The following is a 25,053-nucleotide window of genomic DNA, read 5'->3' as shown; positions in this document are numbered from 1 at the left end:
GAGTGAGGGGAGGGAGTCACACTGACAGGGGGAGAGTGAGGGGAGGGAGATACACTGACAGGGGAAGAGTGAGGGAGTCACACTGACAGGGGGAGAGTGAGGGGAGGGAGATACTCTGACAGGGGGAGAGTGAGGTGAGGGAGATACACTGACAGGGGGAGAGTGAGGTGAGGGAGATACACTGACAGGGGGAGAGTGAGTGGTGGGAGTCACACTGATAGGGGGAGAGTGAGGGGAGGGTGTCATGCTGACAGAGGGAGAGTGAGGGGGGAGACACGCTGACAGGAGGAGAGTGAGGGTGGGAGTCACACTGACAGGAGGAGAGTGAAGCAAGGGAGTCACACTGACACAGGGAGAGTGAGGGGAGGGTGTCACACTGACAGGGGGAGAGTGAGGGGATGGAGTCACATTGACAGGGGGAGAGTGAGGGGAGGGTGTCATGCTGACAGGGGGAGAGTGAGGGGGGAGTCACATTGACAGGAGGAGATTGAGGGTGGGAGTCACACTGACAGGAGCAGAGTGAAGCAAGTGAGTCACACTGACACGGGGAGAGTGAGGGGAGGGTGTCACACTGACAGGGGGAGAGTGAGGGGGGGAGTCACACTGACAGGAGGAGTGTGGGGGGGGAGTCACACTGACAGGAGGAGAGTGAAGCAAGGGAGTCACACTGACACGGGGAGAGTGAGGGGAGGGTGTCACACTGACAGGGGGAGAGTGAGGGGGGGAGTCACACTGACAGGAGGAGTGTGGGGGGGGAGTCACACTGACAGGAGGAGAGTGAAGCAAGGGAGTCACACTGACACGGGGAGAGTGAGGGGAGGGTGTCACACTGACAAGGGAAGAGTGAGGGGAGGGAGTCACACTGACAGGGGGAGAGTGTGGGGAGGGAGTCACACTGACAGGGGGAGAGTGAGGGGAGGGAGACACACTGACAGGGGGAGAGTGAGGGGAGGGAGACACACTGACAGGGGGAGAGTGAGGGGAGGGTGTCACACTGACAGGGGGAGAGTGAGGGGAGGGAGTCACACTGACGGGGGAGAGTGAGGGGAGGGAGTCACACTGACAGGGGGAGAGTGAGGGGAGGGAGATACACTGACAGGGGGAGAGTGTGGGGAGGGAGTCACACTGACGGGGGCGAGAGAGCGGAGGGAGTCACACTGACAGGGGGAGAGTGAGGGGAGGGAGTCACACTGACAGGAGGAGAGTGAGGGGAGGGAATCACACTAACGGGAGTATGAGAGTAAGGAGTCACACGTAGCTCCATAAAATGAAGATTTATTCACGAGAAAGTGTTCATTGATCAGAATCACAGGGTTATGCTGTGTGTAAACTGTAAAATGCCTCGATGTTTGTTGCCTTGTAGGAATGGACTGTTTGTTTACGGCAGGGATAATTTAGCAGCAGTAATGGGGGAGCTGGAGGACCCAGAAGTGGACATGCCACTCCGACCGCAAGCAGGTTCCCACTGCTCCAGCTGCCATCAGGGCAACGAGTAACCATTGTTTACATTTGTGAAGGCAGAGTCTTCGGGGTGTGAGAACTGGGTCACTAGTAAACATAATACTATGGAATCTACATGAATACATAATGGGTTAACTGTCAGGTAAAAACTTGTGGGGAGATGTTATATATGGTAATGGTTCAAAAGTAGTTATACTGAGCTCCACCCAATCTGATGAGGTCACCTCCAGTCTTTGGGAGGAGACAGTTGAATCCTACATGATCACCTTTTGGGAGCTCAATATGTATTCTACATAGCTCCTAACAGTCCGAGTTATCACTTGTAATGCAAGTTGTACTTCTTGATTTCAGGCAATGAACCAGTCAACCTAGACCAGTACCTCTTCTCTTAAACCTCTTCAATGGTCTATCCATAATACTACATTAGGACAAGCCCTGGACACAGTATAGAAAGAGACAGCGAACTACCTCAAAGAACCATTACTCTGCACTACATACTTGCATGGGTGACAGATGTCACAGTGGCTCCAACAAAGGCAAACAGAGTAACACCATACCCAGGAATGGGATGTTTCATATATAAGGGTATCAGACTGAAAGTTTTCCAACTGAGCCATCCATTCTAAAAGAAAAAGATGAAACAGAAGAAGTATTGCAAAAGGATGCATTTTAGCATTCAGGAGATTGCTATGCGTGAAATTAAGGAGTCAAAAAGCAGTTAGGATATTAGTGGGATTTGCCTACAGTATTGATAACAGTGATGAAGTAATGGGAAGGTTACAATGAAAGAAGTGTTGTGTAAAGGAACAGTGGTTACAATGGGAAAATTTACATGCCCAAAAATCATGAATTTCTTGAATACAATCCGAATAGTTTCAGAACAACGAGAGATCTTTTAACATGGAGAACCCTGTGAACTGGGGACAAAATGGTGAATTGGACAGGATGTCAGTAAATATATCATCAATTTACATCGAAACCTAGCACTAATATCCTTTAGGGAACAAAATCACTCATCCTTCAATTCTTTATCACATCCACTAACTCCACACAGAATCGCACATTGCTTTTATCCCAAACTCCCAGCTGAACAGTTGGCACGGTGGCTCAGTGGTTAACACTGCTCCTCACAGCACCAGTGTCCCAGGTTTGATTCCAGTCTTGGGCAACTGTCTGAGGAGTTTGCACATTTACTCGTGTCTGCGTGGGCTTCTTCCGGGTGCTCCAATTTCCTCCCACAATCTAAAAATGTGCAGGTCAGGTGAATTGGCCAAGCTAAATTGCCCGTAGTGTTAGGTGCATTAGTCAGAGGGAAATGGGTCTGGATGGGTTACTCTTCAAAGGGTCGGTGTGGACTGATTGGGCTGAAGGGCCTGTTTCCACACTGTAGGGAGTTTAATGTAAAAAAAAGCGCTTTCAAACTATTCTCTGAAATATTCGAGTAAAAAGTGAGGTCTGCAGGTGCTGGAGATCAGAGCTGAAAATGTGTTGCTGGTTAAAGCACAGCAGGTCAGGCAGCATCCAAGGAACAGGAAATTCGACATTTCGGGCCAGAGCCCTTCATCAGGAATGAGGAGAGGGTGTCAGGCAGGCTAAGATAAAAGGTAGGGAGGAGGGACTTGGGGGAGGGGCGATGGAGATGTGATAGGTGGAAGGAGGTCAAGGTGAGGGTGATAGGCCAGAGTGGAGTGGGGGCGGAGAGGTCAGGAAGAGGATTGCAGGTTAGGAGGGCGGTGCTGAGTTCAAGGGAATCGACTGAGACAAGGTGGGGGGAGGGGAAATGAGGAAACTGGAGAAATCTGAGTTCATCCCTTGTGGTTGGAGGGTTCCCAGGCGGAAGATGAGGAAATAGGGCATTGGAAATCAAATCCCACTATTCCAGGAGTTGGCACAATATGAAAATTTGATTAAATCACTGGATTCAAATTACAAGAGTACCTAATCATTAACAAGAAAACTTATTTATTGTATTGTTATGACAATCAGCCAAACCAAACCAGCCTTTCTATCTTGGTATCCACAGCACAGTAAAATTAAAACTATCAAAGACCCTCAATAGTTTCTCATCAGACTTGAATAACCAGTCTCAACTCAGTAAATAATCAATTATAAACACACTTTCATAATTAAACAAAAGACTTTGCCAGTTACTAACAACACAGTAACTTTGTGGTTTAATTTTACTCTGCCAAAATAATCTAGTTGTTGTCTCTGCGATAAACTCTAGTTATCTTTTGTGTAAATGAGGCTGAAAACAGACAAAAAAAAGTTAAAAGGATGAATAAAACAACAAGACTGGCCAGGTTACTTACATGATTTTCACGATGCATTAATTCACACACAGAGATTATTGTTTCTTGATTAATCATCTGAAGATGCCAATTAGGGTCACCTTTACAGTTCACCCAGATAAAGAAAGAAATATGTCTCACTTAGTTTTCTGTCTGAGCTGCCATGAACTACTCATGGAGGTTAGGCAGAGAGCTTTCAAATCTTCATCTTGTACCATCAACAGCCAGATTCCCTGTCATAAAAAAAACACACTCCAAGATTCAATTCAAAATCTGACCACTCACTAACAGATTGACCACCTCCTCCACAGGGTCCAAGTTATCATTTAACACCTGCCACCTGACTGAGCATCTTTTTCAGACTTCCTGGAACCAATTCCCAGATACTGACCTCATTAATAGCCAACTTCTGCTGGCTTTTAAACCACAGTCTTCTTCCTCTGCTATGAAGCATTGATAGAGCGTTTGGATCAGGAACTAATGTAGAATTAACTTCTGGGCTTGGCCTCACAAATAAACAAAAGCTAGTTTGGTCTGCTTTCCTTTTAACATAAGCTTTTACCCACAATTCAAATGTTATCTTTCGCTCACAGGTCCCAATGGATAGCTCCAAACCAAAATTGATAAGAAGATAAAATAAAAATAATGAAACATCAATGAGTGTTCGAACAGCAACCAAACACGTTTAACCAATGGTAAGAAAAAGACAAAAACACTCAACTCTTAAAATTAAGTTCTAACAAAAATAATCCCATGTATGTACAAACAGAGATAAAGAGATAAGACACAAATATTATGGATACGGAAGGAACAAACAGCCAGTGAAGTACAGTTCTGGCACCAGTTCGATTAGAGACCCATGAGCTGTTTTATATTCGTTTGATTCGGATTTCTTTCAACTCCTGTACGAGGACATGAGAAAGTGGACACACCAAATCTCAGTCTTTCATTCACTGGTTGAAGATTCATCCTTTCTGGATGTGTTTTTCCCCATTTCCTTTCAAGAAGGGAATTTGGAGGGGGTTGGGGATAGAGACACCAAGCAAGAGCGAGATTTTCTTTTCCTACTCAAAAGATAGAGAGAAGGAAAGAGTGGGAGGGAGAGATTTTGGTACTTTCCCTTTTATAGGTGAATGTTTGAGCACAATCACAAAGTTGTCGACACCTGCCCAGGAACTAATCAAAACGTTGTTGCTATGGTGAGCACTCTTGAACAGACACACAACTGTCCCGCTTGAACAAAAAACCAATCAAAAGTCAGTCACTGGGTAAAACTGGTCTGAATGGACACTCACAGAGCTGAAACATGCATCCTCCTCCACTGCTGTAAATCAAGAAGATATAACACAGAAGGAATCCCAGTGATTCATTATTTTGTTGACCCTACAACTTCGACAACAGTGCCTTGTTTTACAGCAGTATCTTTTCCCGTTTCTTAATCCATAGTACATGAAAAGAAAATCTTTACAGGCATTACACCATGATTGGCTTGGCTTCGTGGCCAATAATGTGCATATCTACGAGAATTTTTTTTTTGCAATGTGCTTGTGAAAGTTATGGTTGGGGGGTGTGTTGAAGCCAAGAACCCGAGGAATGATTCATATGGCTTTTGGAACAACGTTAATCATGGTCACAGAACCCACGCAGATGTGGGTTCAAATCCCACTCCAGGACGAGCAGAATTCCTTGCTGATTTCCCAGTGCAATACAGAAGGTACAGAGACAGGGGAGGTGAGGCCAGGGAGAGATTTGAAAACTGACTCAAAAGCCTCACTGATACTGATTTGTAGTGAACATCAGGATATTCCTTGAGTTTTATTGTTGAACACCTTTTGGGCTGTATCTAAACAATAGAACTTACCTGAATGAATAAAAACTGAAAGTCCATCAGCAGTACTGATTGACGACAATCAAATGTCCATTCCAGCTGACATCAGGGACTTTACCAACTTTCACAGCTTTAGATACACAGACACAAAGACAACACTGACACCCACAGCTCTTTAACTGGTTACTAATGTAAATCACATCAAACTTTTATCTACCTTTTTAAATTCACTTATGGGATTTGGCATTTCTGGTTGTGATCCATTTGAGAATAGTTAAAAAGCACACAACACCAGGTTATAGTCCAATAGGTGTATTTGGAAGTACAAGCTTTCTGAGCACTGCTCCTTGGTCAGGTAGTTAGTGGGACAGGATCATAGGACACAGAATTCTTTGTTCTCCACATCATTTGATAATAGGTGGACTCAAAATGCTGCTGTGAAGGGAGTTCCGGGTATTTGACCCAGTTATAGTGAAGTAAGGATGGTGTGCAGCTTGAAAGGGAACTTGTGGGAGAGTGTGACCTGTCACACTCTCCCCTTGTACATTGCAGATAGTAGACATGATTTGGAGAGTCAGGAAGTGAGTTATTCACTGCAGGATTCTTAGCCTCTGACCTGCTTTTTTAGCTGCAGTCTTTATATGGCAAGTCCAATTGTGTTTCTGGTCAATGGTGACCCCTACATTGGTGACATTCAGTGATGGTAATACTATTGAAAATCAAGGTGCAGTGTTAGATGCTGACTTGTTTGAGATGGCCATTGACTATGGTGTCATTTATCAGTCCAAGCCTGGATACTGTTCAGGTCTTACTGTATACAGACACAGGCTGCTTCAGTATCTGAGAAGTGATTAACAGCTTGGCCCAGTGTGGCAGTCTCCTGATATGTATTGTAGTCTTACAGCAGTAAGTAGTGGTCCTTGGGCCTGGCATCGCCTCTGCAAGGACTTCTGCTCTTGAGATGATTTCTCAAAGTGCGGTCTCTCCATGGCTGAACCTTTAGAAAGACTAGAATATTTGAACCTTCAACTTTGGTGTTCTACTTAAACCAAAGGTCTGCAATGTGCAACTTTTAACCTTTGCACGTTTTATGCTATACTATAATTACTGCAATTGCAAATGTGTTGCTGGTCAAAGCACAGCAGGCCAGGCAGCATCTCAGGAACAGAGAATTCGACGTTTAACTTTGTTCTTTCTTTCTATCTTGTCCTTAAGATTCTGCACCTAGATACTTGTACATAAAGTTGCTACGCAAGGTGCTACCTTATACTCTTTACGTACTCCTGTACTTTAGTAACGTGACCGTAAAATCAAATCAAATATGCGACATGAGATCATTTACAAAAAAACTAAGATGGCTGAGCTGAGGATCTCCTGCAGTGCTACCCTGGAACTGAGATGATTGACCTTCAGCACTACAGCTATCTTCCTTTGTGCTCGACAGAACTCTAGTCAGTGGAGTTACCCCCAACGGCCATACAACTGGCAAACTGTATGAATGACCATATCCTGCTACCTAATTGGCAATCCTGCTTTATCAGCCTGTGCTTGCAAATTTCAGAACACTGCATCTAACATTAGATCTGATTCTGCTGGTGGACAACATTTATCAAAGAATGCGGAGTGTGCTGTGAATTACACCAAAAAAGTAATTGAAGATTTTTCAGTCAAACTTGCAATGTGATGAATTTGCACATATCCAGAAGCTAAATATATTAAAACAGAGGACCCTACGTTAAAGAGGCTAAAGGAATATTACACCTTTTTTTGATGGAAAATGGGTCATGGTTCTACCCATCTCTGCTACATTGCCATGGCAACATCCTGACCAATCAGATTCCAGTTGCACAATCTGAGAACTAAGATTAACTATTCTTGCTCCATTTCTTCACCAACGCTGGCACAATTAATTAGCACCTTCTTCTCTTCCTGTACAAATTTGACTCTCTTTCTCCAGTTAGCTTCTTGTATTTTAGTCTTGATGAATGCAAGACAAAAAGCATCAATTTCACATCTCCTTTGAACACTGAATGTATACTTCTGAGTATTTCAGTGAACAGGAGGACATTGTGCTGACAAATCAGGTACACTGGGTTACAGTGTAAGAATTTATTGAGTTATAAACCAATAGAGAAGACTGGTAAAATCACAAACAAATATGAGTATTACATTCAGCTTATAACACTCTCGCAACCAAACAAAATAGAACACTTGCAATGATTCAAAATCTGCCTCCAAGTCCTAATTTTGTTAACATTTTTTGGTTAGGCAAAGGGAGTAAGTGTGAAAGAATTCAGATATGGATTAGCCATAATCTAATTGAATGACGTAACTGTCTCAAGGGATTACTCCAGCTCCCACATTTCTTAAAATTTCTCTCCACTCATCTCCAACAAGAAACAGTTAGTGTCATCCTCTTCAAGCTCCAGCTCAGCCTCAGACCCCCACAGATCACAACTTTTTGGAGAGAACTTTACATTTCAGGGCTAGTTTAAGTTTATTTAGGATGAAATAATCAAAGCATGTTAATCAGTTAACAGTATTATGTTTAATTCTAGCTCATTAAAAAAAAATACACAACATATCACGACTCAGCTGGTAATCCATCTTTAGTTAAAGGCATATCACCATTTCTCAGTGAGAGTTTCCAGTATATCAAGATTGAAGGAGCGAGTTCCAACAACTGTTCATCCTACTACATCGCCATAATACCTTTATCAAGTACCTGGCATTATGGCTGTTAGAGAAAAGGTAGAAAGATTTATTATGCAAATTGAAAAAGAGCAATCGACTTATTTTACATTAGTCGAGTTTTAATTTGCAGTGTTTTAGAAGATAAACCATGTTTTGCTATATGACACTATTATTTGAGTTTTGTTCTGTAATAGTCTTTACAGTACAATTCTTTTTGACCTTTATTCCATAAGACTATGTATTAACCAAACCTTGAAGTATGATTATTAGCAACATCTCATCTTTCATACACTGATTGTCATCATGCACATATTTTACACACACTCTATACAGATCAAGTATCATCTACTTTGCAATCTCTATATTTTAGGTTCTATGCAAATTTACCACAATGTTGAAATGTAATTTGTTCCAAGCACCAATTGTAGTAACTATATTCCCCAGCAGATGACCTCTAAATCAAAATCCTATCAGTGACCATTTGATATAATGAGAATGCTCATCATCTAAGTCTGATATGCAGGCTCATGGTACTAAGTGTGCAGGCATGACAGTACATATCCTCTTCTCCTGAATAAATGAGTAAAAAAGCATATTGTAAAATGTGTCACTCTGTTTGGGAGAAGTTATAAAAATAAGAGAACAAAGTCTAATGAGAGCGAAGGTCAAATAAATAATTGACTTCATAGGAAACGGTTCGAAGATAATGGGAAGTCTCATCAGGAATAAGTGTGATTAAGAGCCAGAGATTGATCTCACATTCCCGAAACCATTTAGAATCCCAGCCTTGTCTCAGTTGGACCTCTCTCTCTCTTTCAACACTCATTTGTAGATCACAGTTTTAGGAAGGTTGTATCATTGGTCAGCACCCCGTACAACGCAATTTTGAATTACTGGTTATCCAGACCAGTAATGTGACCCACCTAAGTCAGTTGGCCTTGCAGAACACTGGTGATGTTACTTGTTTCCGAGACTTCAATGGTTGTAGTGCAATCCTCACAGTGGATCCTGAGAGGGTGCTGCAGAGGTGGTACTATTGGAAGCACTAATGGTGTACATGTCTGCAGTGCTGAACCCCTAATAGGGCATCATAAAGGAGGGTGGTGAGGATTATGTCTTTGCACAGAAAGCTTCGTCCTTGCACTGACTTTACAATTCTTCACACATTACTAAAGTATGCTAAATGCTTTGGAAAGCCTGCTGTCTGCTTCCTTGTCTACAGTGGCATCAAAACTCTCCAAATTGGTAAAAACTGCTCAAAAGCATTCAGCTTGGTTCTCTCGATGGTAATGCCTAACACATTGGAGTCCAGGGCATTTTTCATTTGAAGAATTGAATCATCCCGGAGTAACACATTGAGGATGCACTAATCAAAAAAGTAGCTCTTGAATGTTTCCTATGTCTTTGTGCATACCAGAGGATGCCAAGATGGAAAAGATGAATTCTAAGAGGATTCATCTCCCTCATTGCAGTTTCCAACTCCCGACTTCTAAGACTTCCTTCAATGCCGAACTGTGATGTTGAAACGGCCAAGGACAATTTTGGATAAATTTTATTGAACTGCATAAAACACATCTTATTCAGCTGCATGCGTAGAGTTGCACACTGCTGGCCTTACAGCGGGAGGCGAAGGGATGTGATGAATTTGGAGTGGCTGATTGACAGACTTGATAGCTTTGTGGCAACAGCTTCCTCCGTGCAACTGACCAGTTTGTTTTCATTTACACCGCAGTTCAATAATATCATTGCATACGGTTGTACCTGGAAAGGGTTAACAAAGCACCATCTTTCAAGGGTCAAAGCACATGTCAAGCTTGAAACTGAAGACCACAATCTGTTGTCCAAGCCAGAAGCTGAAGACAACAGCAGCGATGAAATGAAGAAAACCTAAGTGTCACCTGCACCTTGGTTGAATATGGAAGCAAAAACCATGATAAGTCTAGGTAGCAAATCTATTGACTTAAGTATTATTCCTGTAAGTTAACAAACCTTTCCTGAGTTACATCACTGCACTGTCTCCTGATTAAGTGGTTAAGGTCGCAAGTGAAGAAATAGGTATTCAATCGGTGCAGAGTCATGGAATTTGAGTTTAACTAAATTACCCATTTCAACACCCTCCCACCTGGCTATAGTTCATCCCTTGTGGCATCCTCATCCATGGTGCTGATGCTTCTAGACTAGACTAATGCTCTCCTATCCAGCTTCCCATTTTCTCACACCATCCAGAAACTTCATACTCCCTGCACTCTCTGTCCTAACTCTCAGATATCACTGCTGTGCTCACTGACCTACATTAGTCCGTACTTCCCCAGTACCTCCAATTATAAAATTCTCATGTTCAAACACAAATTGCTCCCTGGCCTCACTCCCTCTCTCTCTGCCAACCCCAGCCCCACCTCTCTCAGATCTCTGCAGTTCAGTTCTTTAGTATATCTGCCCCACTTCCTTCATGTCATCATGATGGCCAGGTCTTCAGCGTCTAGATTCCAAGCTCAGGAACTCCCCCCTCAAAACTCTATATTTTCTCTATATTCCCACCTTATAAATCTTTTTAACTAAACCTTTAGAACCACTAAAATCCCCAACGTATCTGTCCCTCATTCATAGATGATGCCTGTTCAGAGTTGGGTGGTTCTGCTATTGATCTTTTATGGGGCTGACCAGGCCAATTCCTGACCCACAGATTTTTGAAAACAATGGGTACAATTTCCAAAGGGATTGTAGGAGAGAGGGAGCAGGAATTGCTTCCTTTTATTCTTTCCTTCCATGCTATTGCTCTGCCTTATCACTAAGTTATTGAGGACAAATTGCTGCCATTCCGAATAATTCTGAAGTGCCTCTCTATCATTAAGATCAATCTATACACAACACCACAACCGAGAAAGGGAGCAAATATTCTCCAGTCTATCCCAATCCCGGCAATCAGACGAAAAACAAAGCCTGCAGTCACAACGGTATTCCAGCGGAGTTCTTCTAAGCTAGCAGGCATTTGCTCAAGTGAAGAGTTCATTCCCTCGTCCTATGGATTTTCAGGGTAAATTCCATTCCCTTGGCTTCAGGAATGTCATAACTGTAGCTGTTCAAGAGATAAATTAGGCTGTGCAAACAACTGAGATGTTTCCATCTTGGTTGACACATATCGTGGTTGACAAAATTCTCAGTGCTATTCCCCCATCATATCTCCTTTGTTTTGGTGTCAATTTCTATATGATTGTAACTGCGTGAAACACTTCAGGATGTCTTGCTGTATAAATACACGTTATTGTAGGGTGTTGATGTTCTCTTTCCCATTCACTCCAATCCACAAGGTACTGTCTTGAACATTGAGCAACTTCTACTGCTTTGTTTGAGAAGCCATTCGACACATGGGCAGCCAGATAGTAAAATGATGTGAGACAATGGAGACTGTCACAGTTGAGCCACATCCTGCCCTACCTGACTTCCCAGCTGGACTGACTGATGAGGAACGGTATTCCTTGTTCATTCTCCCCCTGCATAGGCCAGAGACACTAAAGGTAATTGAGGTATTTCCATTACTATCCCAGGAATTGCTCATCTCAGAGTTCATACTGATCAATCAGAAGCTGAAATCTTTTTAATCACTGTCCAACTGATTGCCTTCTTGGTCAGAGAGAGAGAGTCAGTGAGTGCCTTGTACCTGACAGCACCGAAAGGAAGCTGAATTTATACAGGACCTTTTGTACATATTGATGTCTTCATTTGGTGATTCAGTCAAAAGGTTAAATTTGACCTTTTTGAAATGAATGGATGATGGTGGGAGAGATTTGAGATAGACCCTGCTGAGGCAGATGATGCTTTGGAATAACAGGTCCTCTGTGAGAGCACAGGACAGTAAACAACACAGACAACTCTCAGTGCAACAGAAGCAGGTGACTCAGCTCCAAGTCTGTGTGGAGACACTGGTATGCGGTTGACCTCACATCAACAGGAGTGTACCTCCTGAACGACTTCGCCTGGTGTGCCATGTTAGCTGAGAACCAATTAAAGGCAGTATTATGAATTCACACTGAATGGGTCTCTCCTGTGGGAGAGGCCATGGTTTCTCACCAGTTGCATCTGCTGGTGCTTTCGGATGTCAGAGGAGTGGCTGAAAGTTTTGTTGTAAACATCATGCCTGAAGAGCTCCTTCCCTGTTTGAATACTCAAGGAGTCCCAGGAGAGTTGAAGAGGTCACAAACGCCTCAGCAGAAACCTCTCATTTGAAGGGTTACTCCCCTGTCTGGATGTCACGTGAGACCAGTAAGTACGGCGACTCAGAGAATGATTTGTTGCACACCTCGTACGTTAACTGTTTCTCCCCTGCGTGAATGCGCTGGTGTTTGCGCAGGTTTGAAGAGTCAGAGAAGGATTTGTCGCACACCTCGCACGTGAACGGCTTCTCCCCAGTGTGGATGCGTTGGTGGAGGAGTAGGGTCCACGACCGTGAGAATGACTTCTCGCACACCTCACAGGTGAAGGGGTTCTCCCCCGTGTGAATGCGCTGGTGCTCGAGGAGGGTCGATGAGCGTAAGAACGATTTATCGCATACCTCGCAGACGAAAGGTTTCTCCCCGGTGTGGATGCGCCTGTGTTGCAGGAGGGTCGATGACCGCGTGAACGATTTGTCACACACCTCACACGTGAATGGTTTCTCCCCAGTGTGAATGCGCTGGTGCACAAGCAGCGGCCATGACTGCGAGAATGACTTGTTGCATACCTCGCACTTGAATGGCTTGTCGCCAGTGTGGATGCGCTGGTGAGTCATGAGCGTCGCAGAGAGCGTGAAGGCCTGGTCACACACCTCACACTTGAATGGTTTCTGCCCAGTGTGACGGTATTGGTGTTTGCGAAGGTTTGACGGGTAAGAGAATGACGTGTCACAAACCTCACAGGTATACGGCTTCTTCCCAGTGTGAATGCGTTGGTGCGCACGGAGATTTGATGACTGCGAGAAGGATTTGTTGCACACATTACATGTGAATGGCTTCTCCCCTGTGTGAATGCGATGGTGCACACGGAGGGTTGAGGACTGTGCAAAAGATTTGTGGCATACCTCACATGTGAATGGTTTCTCCCTGGTGTGAGAGTCTTGTTGATTGAGGAGGGTCGATAACTGTGAGAACGAGCTGTCGTATGCCTTGCACGTCACTGATTTCTCCCCTGTCTGAATCTTTGGGTAGGACAGAAGATGGGAGGATTGAGTGAAAGGCATTTCAGAAACATCACAACTGAAGGACTTTTCCCAGGTATGCATCATCTGCCTCGGAGACATCACAATAGTTTCAGTACAAACCTCACAGTTGAATGGTTTCTCTTCCATGTGGCTGTCCCGGTATTTGCAGCGGCACAACTGAAGCACCTTGTGTGATAGGCGGGGTCAGGACTCTAACCCTCCGCACAAGCCTCACATTTGAATAGAACTGAGTCAGTGACTCCCAAGGCTTGATGAATGAATGCAGCACTCACCACTCAGAGGCCACTCACCCTTCTTCCCAGCCTTGCCCTGACCAATCACCCACAGCCAAACGTTCAGAAAGGTTAGTTCTGATGGAAGGCTGCACACCACTGACCAGTTTCAGATCCGATATGTCAAAGCTTCCCTGACGTGACCAATTTCCAGATGATGGTTCCACTGCCCAACCTTCTGTGTTGAGCAATGCTGGAAAGGGACTGGATGTCTTCCCACAGTTGTGCAGTTGCTCCTTGGTTAATGGTCAGGAATTATTCCCAGTGTCTATCCTCTCTGTATCCTCTGGTGGAGTATGGTGTAATCCTTCTGTGAAACAAGAGAAAAAGTGATTTTTCCAACTCACTTTCTTCCTTTGCGGAAGGGATTGATTCCCTTGTGTGGGAGACTCAATTACAAGATCTTGCTTTTTCCTCACTTGTGTGACACCCCCTGAATCTAGCAGAGACAGTGGATAGTGACCCGAAGATAACAATGCCCAGAGTGTGGTGCTGGGAAAAAAAAATCACTTCAGGTTAGGTAGCATATGAGGAGCAGGAGAATCGGTGTTTTGGGCATATGCCCTTCATCAGGGATGAGGATTGTGGGCTGGGGGGTGCTGAGAGATAAATGAGAAAGGGGTGGGGCTGGGGTTGGGGGGGTGGAAGGTAGCTGGGAATGTGAGAGGTGGATGAAGGTGGGGGCAGGGGAAGGTGATAGGTCAGAGAGGGTGGAGTGGATAGTTGGGAAGGAAGATGGACAGATCAAGAGGGCAGTGCTGAGTTGGAGGCTTGGGACTGGTAAAATCCACATTGCAACCATATGGTTGCAGAGTCCCAAGGCAGAAGATGAGGCGTTCTTTCTTTAGGCTTTGGGTGATTAGGGCTTGGCAATGGAAGAGGCACAGAACCGGCATGCCCTTGGTGGAATGGGAGGGGGAGTTAAAGTGTTCAGTCATGGGGTGGTGGGTTGGTTGTTGTGGGTGTCCCAGAAATGTTCTCTGGGATGATCCACAAGTTGGCGTCCTGTCTCCCTGACGTAGAGGAGACCACATTGTAGCTATATTCTTTCCTCTGCATATCAGCCCACATCTTTCCAGGTACTGACATTCAATTCATGATAAGCTCAAGTCTTTCCGGCAAAGATAAACTTGATCTTTAGGACATGCATTAATGCATATCAGGTGAAATGTTGATTGAATATGTTGAAAACCCTCCTCTTATTTTCCAAAATTACTTGAAGGAAACACAAAGTGGAAAGTGTTAGAAGCAGAGGGAAGTATTGTTTAAGGGCACCTGATTGAAGGTTTATCCTGGGAGATTGATCAGTAGAGTGTGGGTTGTGCAGTCAGCCAGAGTACTGGGTAAAAGTATCAAACTCGAAAATGAGGCTTTTGGGAAAGGCCAAGCCCTTCTGGTAAAATCTATAAATAAGGCATTAAAAGATATTGAAATAACTGTCTGCTAGTAATGAGAGCGAAATGCTATGACGCTGGATAAATAATTCAGTGAATAGTGGTTCAAATTCAAACATGGAAAGTTTGTTTCACAAATAGAATTATTGAGAGAAATGTTTACCATGAACATTCTCTCATCCCTCCTCATCTCAGCAAACCCACATTTCCTTCTGTTAATTTCTCATTCATGTGAATATCTAGTTTATCATTAAACAGGTATTTGCCTCAACTCCATACTGTGAATCTAAAGTTTGAAGTTTTAGGAATTTACGGATGAAAATCAAAAATGACTACATCAAAATATTCAGCTTATCCTAGAATTCCAAATATAATCCGTCAAGGAAGGGAAACGGCAACACTGCCTGTTCTAGCCTATACGATTATTCCACACAACATGGCAAACTCTGGCAGTCTTCTGAAGCAGCCGAGCAAACCACAGTGAACAATCACTACAAAATGTAATAAAGAGAGAAATTAAAGAGATCTGGCATTATGTCAGATTAAAATGAAGGTGATCTCAACCCAGTGAAATCTGTAAACTCTCCCTTACCAAGATCTGAGTCCCCAAGTGAGGAGAACTACCCACAGACTGTATCAACTTGGAAACATAACAGACTCCTCTGTCACCATCCATGGGAATGTCCCACCCTACATTCAGCTGAGGAGGTCCTCAATACTGACTCCATGAGCGTCAGGTCTTTCAACCAAACAAGTGCAAGAAAAACTAATCACTTTGCTCCCAATTGATGAATGAGTGTTGTACCATGTTAGTCATCACAATGGAAGTAAACTTCGAACATAGTTGCACCATTGTAGATGGATACTGCAGGATAAAATCTGTACAAAGACAGTAGGGAGAGGCTTTTCTGAGAGGAATATTTCTGAAACTGTCCAAAGAGACAACAGATGCAGATGGAAAACTACAAAAGCTAAACATTTGGACCTATGCCTGGAATTAGTTTTTCATGTTATAATTTCATTTTGGTAAGATCCATTGACCTGAAAGTCAATCACAGGCAGATCTTGTAGTGTTTTCTTGTTATGAAGGAAATTCTTCGGTATTTTTAGACTGCACACTCAGGATTCACTTTTGGGCTGATACAGTAACATTTTGAGAAGATTTCCTCATGATGGATCTTGCATTTTTAATTAAGAACTTACGGCATACCTTGAGGGTATCTAATTATATTGTTTTAGCTGCCAGCAGGATAATAGAATTATTTTTAAATCAACAAAACCGTTAAGAGGATGACTGCAAATAGGTTACCACAAAAGGATAAGGTTGATGGATCTGAATAGAAGAGACATGGAGTAATAGAGTTAATGATCAGACCCTAGGGAGTGTTACAGAACAAACAGGCCTACAGATGCAAGTACAGAGTTCTTTGAAAGTGTCACAGGTTGACTGGATGGTGAACAAGGCATTAGGCACACTTGCCTCAAGGTATTGCGAGGCCCCTTTTAGAATACTCTATAAGAATGATGTTATGAAACTTGAATGGGTTCAGAAGAGATTTACAAGAATGGTGTTGGGGTTGGAGGTTTGTACTATAGAGGGAGGCTGAATAGGCTGGGGTTAATTTCCCTGGAGTGTGGGAGGATGGGGATGATGTTATCGAGGTTTATAAAATCATGAGGAGCTTGAATAGGGAGAAATGTTAAGGCCTTTTCCCTCAGAGTAGGGGAGTACAGGACACAAGTTTAAGGTGAGAGGGGAAAAATTTAAAAGGGGCCTGAAGGACAACATTTTCATGCAGATGGCGGTGTACGTATGAATGAGCTGCCAGAGGAAGTGGCAGAGGCAGGTAAAATTACAACATTCAAAAGGCACCTGGATGGGTATATGAATTGAAAGGATTTAGAGGGATATGGGCCAAATGTTAGCAAGTGGGACTAGATCAGTTTAGAATCTAGACAGCACAGACGAGTTGGACAAAAGGGATCTATTGCTGTGCTGCAAATAAGGACAAAAAGGTAATGAGGGAGAGAATAGGGACACTCAAAAATCAGCAAGGCAACAGACGTGTGGAGCTGCAGGAGATGGGGGAAGATACTGAATAGCATTTTACATCAATGTTTACTATGGAGAAGGACATGGGAGACAGAGAATGTGGGGAAACAGATGGTGACATTTGAAAAATGTCCATATTACAGGTGCTGGATATCTTGAAACACATAAAAGTGGATAAAACCTCAGGACCTGATCAGGTGTACTGTACAACTCTGTGGGAAGGTAGGGAAGTGATTGATGGGCCCCTTGTTGAGATATTTGTATCATTGATAGTCATGGGTGAAGTGCTGGAAGACTGGAGGTTGGTTAATGTGATGCCACTGTTTAAGGAAGGTGGTAAGAAAAAACCAAGGAACTACACACTGGTGAGCCTGACAATGTGGTGGGCAAATTGTTGGAGGGAATCCTGAAGGACAGGATTTACATATATTTGGAAAGGACTAATTAGGAATAGTCAGCAAGAAGGCATGTCTCATGAACTTGGTTGAGTGTTTTGAAGAAGCAAAGAGGATTGACAAAGACAGAGCAGAAGACACGATCTATACTGACTTCAGTAAGGCATTCGACAAGGTTCCTCATGGGAGACTGGTCAGCAAGCTTAGATCTCATAGAATACAGGGAGAACCAGCTATTTGGATACAGACCTGGTTCAAAGGAAGAAGAGAGGGGATGGTGGTGGAGGGTTGCTTTTCAAACTGGAGGTCTGTGACCAGTGGTATACCATAAGGATTGGTGCTGGGTCCATTGCTTTTCATCATTTATTTAAAATGATTTCGATATAAGCATAGGAGGAACAGTTAATAAGTTTGCAGATGACACCAAAATTGGAGATGCAGTGGACAGTGAAGAAGGTTACCTCCGATTACAATGGGATGTTGATCAGATTTGCCAATGGGTGGTGAAGTGGCAGATGGAGTCTAATCTAGATAAATGAGAGGTGCTGCATTTTGGGAAAGCAAATCTTAGCAGAACTTATGCACTTAATGGTAAGGTCCTGGGGAGTGTTGCTGAACAAAGAGACCTTGGAGTGCAGGCTCATAGTTCTTTAAAAGTGGAGTCGCAGGTGGTTAGGATAGTGAAGAAGGCATTTAATAAGCTTTCCTTTATTGGTCAGAGTATTGAGTACAGAGTTGGTAGGTCATGTTGCGGCTGTACAGGACATTGGTTAGGCCACTGTTGGAATGTTGCATGCAATTCTGGTCTCCTTCCTATCGGAAAGATGTTGTGAAACTTGAAAACATTCAGAAAAGATTTACAAGGAAATTGCCAGGCTTAGAGGATTTGAGCTATAGGGAGAGGGTAAATGTAGAACATAGAATATTACAGCACAGAACAGGCCCTTCGGCACATGATGTTGTCCCGAGGATTATTCCTAATCTAAAATAAATAACCTAACCTATGCACCCTTCAATTCACTGCTGCCCATGTGCATGCCCAACAGTCGCTTAAATGTCTCTAATGACTCTGCTTCCACCACCACAGCTGGCAATGCATTCCATGCATTCACAACTCTCTGCGTATAGAACCTACTTCTGACGTCTCCTCTATACCTTCCTCCCAGTATTTTAAAACTATGACACCTCGTGCCAGTCAATCCTGCCCTGGTGAAAAGTCTCTGGCTATTGACTCTATCCATGCCTCTCATTACCATGCATACCTCTATCAGGCCTCCTCTCTTCCTCCTTCTCTCCAGAGAGAAAAGTCCAAACTTAGTCAACCTCTCTTCATAAGAAAAGCCCTCCAGTCCAAGCAGCATCCTGGTAAACCTTCTTTGCACCTTCTCCAAAGCCTCCATATCTTTCCTATTATAGGGCAACCAGAACTGGACACAATATTTCAAGGGTGGTCTCACTTGTAGAGCTGCAGCAAAAACTTCTGGCTCTTAAACTCAATCCCCCTGTTATTGAAAGCCAAAATACCATATGCTTTCTTAACAATCTTGTCCACTTGGGTGACAACTTTGAGGGATCTATGTATTTGAACACCAAGGTCCCTCTGTTCCTCCACACTGCCAAGAATCCTGTTTGTAATCCTATATTCAGTATTCGAGTTCGACCTTCCAAAATGCATCATTTCGCATTTATCCAGGTTGAACTCTATCTGCCATTTCTCAACCCAGCTCTGCATCCTGTCTATGTAGCGCTGCAGCCTGCAGTAGCCCTCGATACTATCGACGGCGTCTCCAATCTTTGAGTCACTGGCAAATTTACTAACCCACCCTCAACCTCCTAATCCAAGTCATTTGTAAAATACTACAAAGAATAGAGGCCCAAGAACAGACTCTGCGGGACATCACTTACCACTGACCTCCAGGCAGAATACTTTCCATCTACAATCACTCTCTGCCTTCTGTCAGCCAACCAGTTCTGAATCCAGACAGCCAAATCTCCTTGTATCCCATATCTCCTGACTTTATGAATGAGCCTACCATGGGGAACCTTATCAAGTGCCTTGCTGAAGTCCATATACACCGCATCCACTGCCCGCTCTTCATCGACTCTGTCTTGTCACCTCCTCAAAGAACTCAATATGTTTTGTGAGGCATGAGTTACCCCTCACCTAGCCATGCAGACTGCCTTTAATCGTGCTATGCTTTTCCAGTCATAAATCCTATCCCTCAGAATCCTTTCCAAAACCTTGCTGACCAACAGACTTAAGACTGACTGGTCTCTAATTGCTAGGGATTTCCCCATTACCCTTCTTGAAAAGAGGAACAGCATTTACCTCATTCCAATCCTCCAGGATGACCCATTGGAGAGTGAGGAAGCAAAGATCTTTGCCAAGCAGCTGAGCAACCGTATTTCTCGTTTCCTGGAGCAACCAAGGATAAACCTGTCTGGCCCTGGGGAATTAACTGATCAGATTCCCTATCGTGATGAAATAGGCCCTTCTACCCAACAAGTCCACTCCGACTCTCCGAAGAGTAACCCACCCAGACACATTTCCCTCTGACTAATGCACCTAACACTATGGGCAATTTAGCATGGTCAATCCACCTGACCTGCATATCTTTTGGTCTTCAATCTTAATGTTGCTAAAAATTCCAACACATCAACTATATCAATCTTGATCTGCTCAAGCCTGTTTCCCAACTCTTCAAAGTTCTCATTCACAACAAGGTCACTTTCCTTAATGAAAACTGAAGCAAAAAAACTCTTTTAGGGCTTCCCCTATCCGCTCAGATCCACATACAAGTTCCCTACACTATCCCTGACCGGCCCAACCTTCTTCATGATCATTCTTATTCCTCATGTATGAGTAAACAGCCTTTGGGTTTCCCCAAAGCTGGGACTGCTTCCCCTGGCGCATCAGAGACTGAGGGGTGACATTATAGATGTTTATAAAATCATGAAGGGCACAGAAAGGGTACAGAAAGGGTAAATAGCCGAAGTCTTTTCCCCAGGGTCAGGAAGTAAAAAACTAGACGGCATAGGCTTAAGGTAAGAGAGCAAATGTATAAAACAGACCTAAGGGGCACCTTTTCACACAGAGGGTGGTGCATTTATGAAATGAAATGTCAGAGGATGCAGTGGAGGCTAATACAATTACAGCATTTAAAAGGCATCTAGATGGGTATATAAATAGGAAGGGTGTAGAAGGATATGGACCAAGTGCTGGCAAATTGGACTAGATCAGGTTAGAGTATAGGTGGCATAGATAAGTTGGACCAAAGGGTCTGTTTCACTATGACTCTAACTCCGTAATTGATTAGCTCCTTGAACTGGGGTCGTCCAATTGCAGGGTTTTTTTGTTGCATTCATTGCGAGAACCTTGTCATTTGGGCCAGCATTTATTACTAACCCCTAACTGCTCATAGAGAGAATCAACCATATTGCTGGCGTTTTGAAGTCACACAGGTCAGGTGAGGTAAGGAGAGCAAGATTCCCTTCGCAAAAAGGCACTGTGAGTCAGGTGCTTTTACAACAATGTTTTCATAAAGCCATCGTTTCATTTCAGATATATACTGAGCTCGATTCCTTAATCTACCATGGTGCGATTTGATCCTTATCCACAGGAGCTCTTCCTGTACTGTACTGTATAACTCTGCGGCTATGAATATTAAAAATACAGACCCCAACCAGCAAGGACCAAGGTAGAAAAGGCGGGAGGATGGAACTAGCTGAATTGCTCTTACAGAGAACAAACAGACTGAATGGCCACCTTTCATCCAGCAACTATTGTACAGCCCAGCCCTGCAGCTACACTCACCATCTCCTCATTGGGTCTTCAGCCCCCGAGCGGAAGTGAACCTGCCCCGGAAGTGAATTCGGCGGGGTGGCAATATGATTGATGTCCACAGTCAGCCAATGGAGTGACCGGCTCCACCGAAGCACGCGCACCAATCACGGTGACGCAAGCCGGCCGAGGGCAGTACCATTGTTGCGCGGGCGCTGTGGGGACGCGGTCTCACCGGCTCTCTCCAAGATGCACCCCCCTTTTATAATGATGGAGGAGGAGGAGGAAGCGTGCTGTCTGGAGGGCGGTGCCGACTCTGCTTCCCCAGAAGAATGGTAAAAACAATGACTGCAGATGCTGGAAACCGGATTCTGGATTAGTGCTGCTGGAAGAGCACAGCAGTTCAGGCAGCATCTGCTATTCCTGATGAAGGGCTTTTGCCTGAAACATTGATTTCGCTGCTCGTTGGATGCTGCCTGAAATGCTGTGCTCTTCCAGCACCACTGATCCACAATCTGGTTTCCAGCATCTGCAGTCATTGTTTTTACCTCTTGTATTCTCTAACAGTCCCCTTCACTATCTGCTGCTCCACCAATCATAGTGTCATTTGCAACTTGCTAATCAGACCACCTATACCCCCCTCCAGATCATTTACGTCTGTCACAAACAGCAGTGGTCCCAGCACGGATCCCTGTGGGACACCACTGGTCACAGGTCTCCATTTTGAGAAACTCCCTTCCACTACCACTCTCTGTCTCCTGCCTACCTCCTTTTCCACCTATCCACTCCACCCTTTCCTCCCCCACTCACCTATTGTACTCTATACTACTCTCTCCCCACCCTCCTCTAGCTTATCTCTCCACGCTTCAGGCTCTCTGCCTTTATTCCTGATGAAGGGCTTTTGCCCGAAACATTGATTTCTCTGCACTTTGGATGCTGCCTGAGCTGCTGTGCCCTTCCAGCACCACTGATCCAGAATTCCCAGAAGGATGGTCTTTCTAGGAAACTGAAGATTGGACGCGTTCTGTGGGAATGCGCGCGCAGCTGCTGGAGGCATGCGCTGTGGTGGGAGCCCCTGTTTCCCGTCCCCTCACCCCGCTCCTACCTCCACGTGACCCTCCTTCGCTCCGCCCCTGCCCCTGCTCCTCTCCCCACCCTCCGGCCAAACCTCAGCGCGCCCATGCATCTGCACCTGCACCACCCACGTGGCCAGTGCCGTCCTTCCCGCCCAGGGCTCGCGCTCCAAGATTTAAACGCCCCGCCTCAACCGTCACTGAGTCCCCTGTTTAAAAATTGTGTTTATAACCTGACGGTGGTAGATGAGACAGCCTGTTCCTCCAGCGGATTCATTTGAGGCGTCTCTGGCAGGCCAATTGTAAGAAATCTAATCCTTTGCTTCGGTTCTATGGCTATTTCTGTCAGTATTTCCCAAAGGGAATCGGACTCAGTCCGATGGTACCTCTCCCAAGTCTTTAAAAACATTGTTATTTCACACCCGAAAGCTGCTCAGAGACTTCATGGGAAACCTCACCACGCAACTTGAGCGCCCCGTCAAGTCTGCCTACCTGTCGGTCGCTCATCACGAGTAGAAAGCGGAGTTAACTTTTCCACTTCTAGCCTGGCTGTAATTGTCCTTTTAACACAAAGAGAGCAGCCTGTGCGAACCCGGTTGTCCTACCCACACCGTGGTAAAGATATGTGATCCCACTCCAGCTCTGCTCTGCCATTCAGTAAAGTCGAGGAGAGCTGATCCCATTTGCAACCTCCACCCTACCTTTGTGTATTCTCCCCAATGATTAAAATTAAATAAAATAAGGTGGAGGGTTGGTGATGTGTTGTTTCTGCAGATGTGGGGCTGGTGGACCCCATTGTGGAAATGTTGGATGCTGGAAGGACTCTGCCTCAGAGTCGATGAGCTGGAGTCTGAGCTTCAAACGTTGTGGCACATCAGAGAGGGGGAGAGTTACACCAACACTGCTTCAGGAAACAGTCACACCCACAGTGGTTAGCATTGCTGCCTCACAATTCCCACCTCAGGCAACTGACTGTGTGGAGTTTGCACATTCTCCCCGTGTCTGCGTGGGTTTCCTCCAGGTGCTCCGGTCTCCTCCCACAGTCACAAAGATGTGTAGGTCAGGTGAATTGGCCACGCTAAATTGCCCGTAGTATTAGGTGAAGGGATAAATTTAGGGGAATGGGTCTGGGTGGGTCGCTCTTCAGAGTGTCGGTGTGGACTTGTTGGGCCGAACGGCCTGTTTCCACACTGTCAGTCATCTAATCTTTAGACTAACTAACTCAAATTCGGCCAGTGGTCAGGGACAGGAGGATGTGGCTGTGAGTGAGGCAGGTGGAGGGATCCAGGAGGTAGAATTGCAGGAGCCTCAGGCCCTGTCCTTTTCCAACAGGTTCAAGAGTTTTTCTCTGTGTGGACGAGAATGGAGTCTGCAGGGAGGATGAGCTGCCTGACTGCAGCACTATGGTGCATGGAGCCATTCAAGTGTGGATGGGGACAAGATAAATGTTGTGGTTGGGGACAGTATAGTTAGAGGGATTGACACTGTTCTCTGTGAGCAGGATCGAGAGTCCCGAAGGTTGTGTTGACTGCCTGGTGCTCTGGTGTGGGATATCTCGCCTGGGCTGAATAGAAACTTGGAGTGGGAGGGCAAAGACCCAGTGGTTGTGGTCCATGTAGGTACCAACAACATAGATAAAACTAGGGCAGAGGTTCTTCTAAAGGAATATGAACAACCTAGAAGCTAAATTAAAAAGCAGACCCAAAAAGGTAATAACCTCTGGATTACGACTTGAGCCACGAGCTAATTGGCACAGGGTCAATAAGATTAAGCAGGCAAATGTGTAGCTCAAAGACTGGTGTGAGAGAAATGGGTTTGAATTCATTGGACATTGAAACCAGTACTGGGGAAAAGGGGCCTGTTCCAATGGGACGGCCTTCACCTGAACCGTGCTTGGATCAGAATCCTAGTGAATTGCATAACTAGGGCTGAAGATTGTTTTAAATATAATTTTGGGGGAGGGGTGTCAGTTGTAGGGGAAATTAGAAATCTCAAATTAAAGGAGGAGGTAAGAGTGCAGAACTAAGAGGTTATTAAAATGTCTAGCACAGACACAAATAGGACAGAGTATTTGGAAAGGGTTAGCAATCAAACTTTAAGCACAGTAGACAAATGAATGACAGTAAGAGGAGGGATAATTAATACAGGACTGAAGGTGTTATATCTGAATGCACATAGTATAAAGGATAAGGTAAATGAGCTTTGGCGCAGATCAAAATTGGCAGGTATACGTGGTGGGCATTACGGATGTGGCTGCAAGGGGAGCAGCATTGGGAGCTGAATATTCCAGGATATACATTCTATCTTAATGATAGGCAGGTGGGCAGAGAGGGTCGGGTTGCCCACCTGCCTATCTTTTTGATAGGATGTATATCCTTGAATGTTCAGCTCTCAATCCTTCTCCCCTTGCAGCTACATCTCCGTAATGCCCACCATGTATACATAAATTAGTAAATTAAATAAATAGTAAGAAACAAAGTAGGGTCAGATGGTGTAAAAATCTTGCAAGTTTTGAGAAGATTTGTAGGTCAGGTTGAAGTTCTGGATGTAAGTTTGCTTGCTGAGCTGGAAGGTTCATTTTTGGGTGTTTCATCACCATACTGGATAACATCATCAG

At 44.5% G+C, this 25,053-nt stretch overlaps 1 pseudogene; it reads right to left on the bottom strand.

Moving 5' to 3' along the window:
- Positions 1-7,853: 7,853 nt before the first annotated feature.
- The window catches only part of LOC132832637 (zinc finger protein 91-like), a 69,389-nt pseudogene continuing 52,189 nt past the window's right edge, over positions 7,854-25,053 (bottom strand).

Source organism: Hemiscyllium ocellatum, chromosome 35 (assembly GCF_020745735.1).
Source record: "Hemiscyllium ocellatum isolate sHemOce1 chromosome 35, sHemOce1.pat.X.cur, whole genome shotgun sequence".
Taxonomy (NCBI): domain Eukaryota; kingdom Metazoa; phylum Chordata; class Chondrichthyes; order Orectolobiformes; family Hemiscylliidae; genus Hemiscyllium; species Hemiscyllium ocellatum.
Note: the sequence above shows the minus strand (reverse complement) of the source record. Positions and strands in the feature narration are given on the sequence as shown.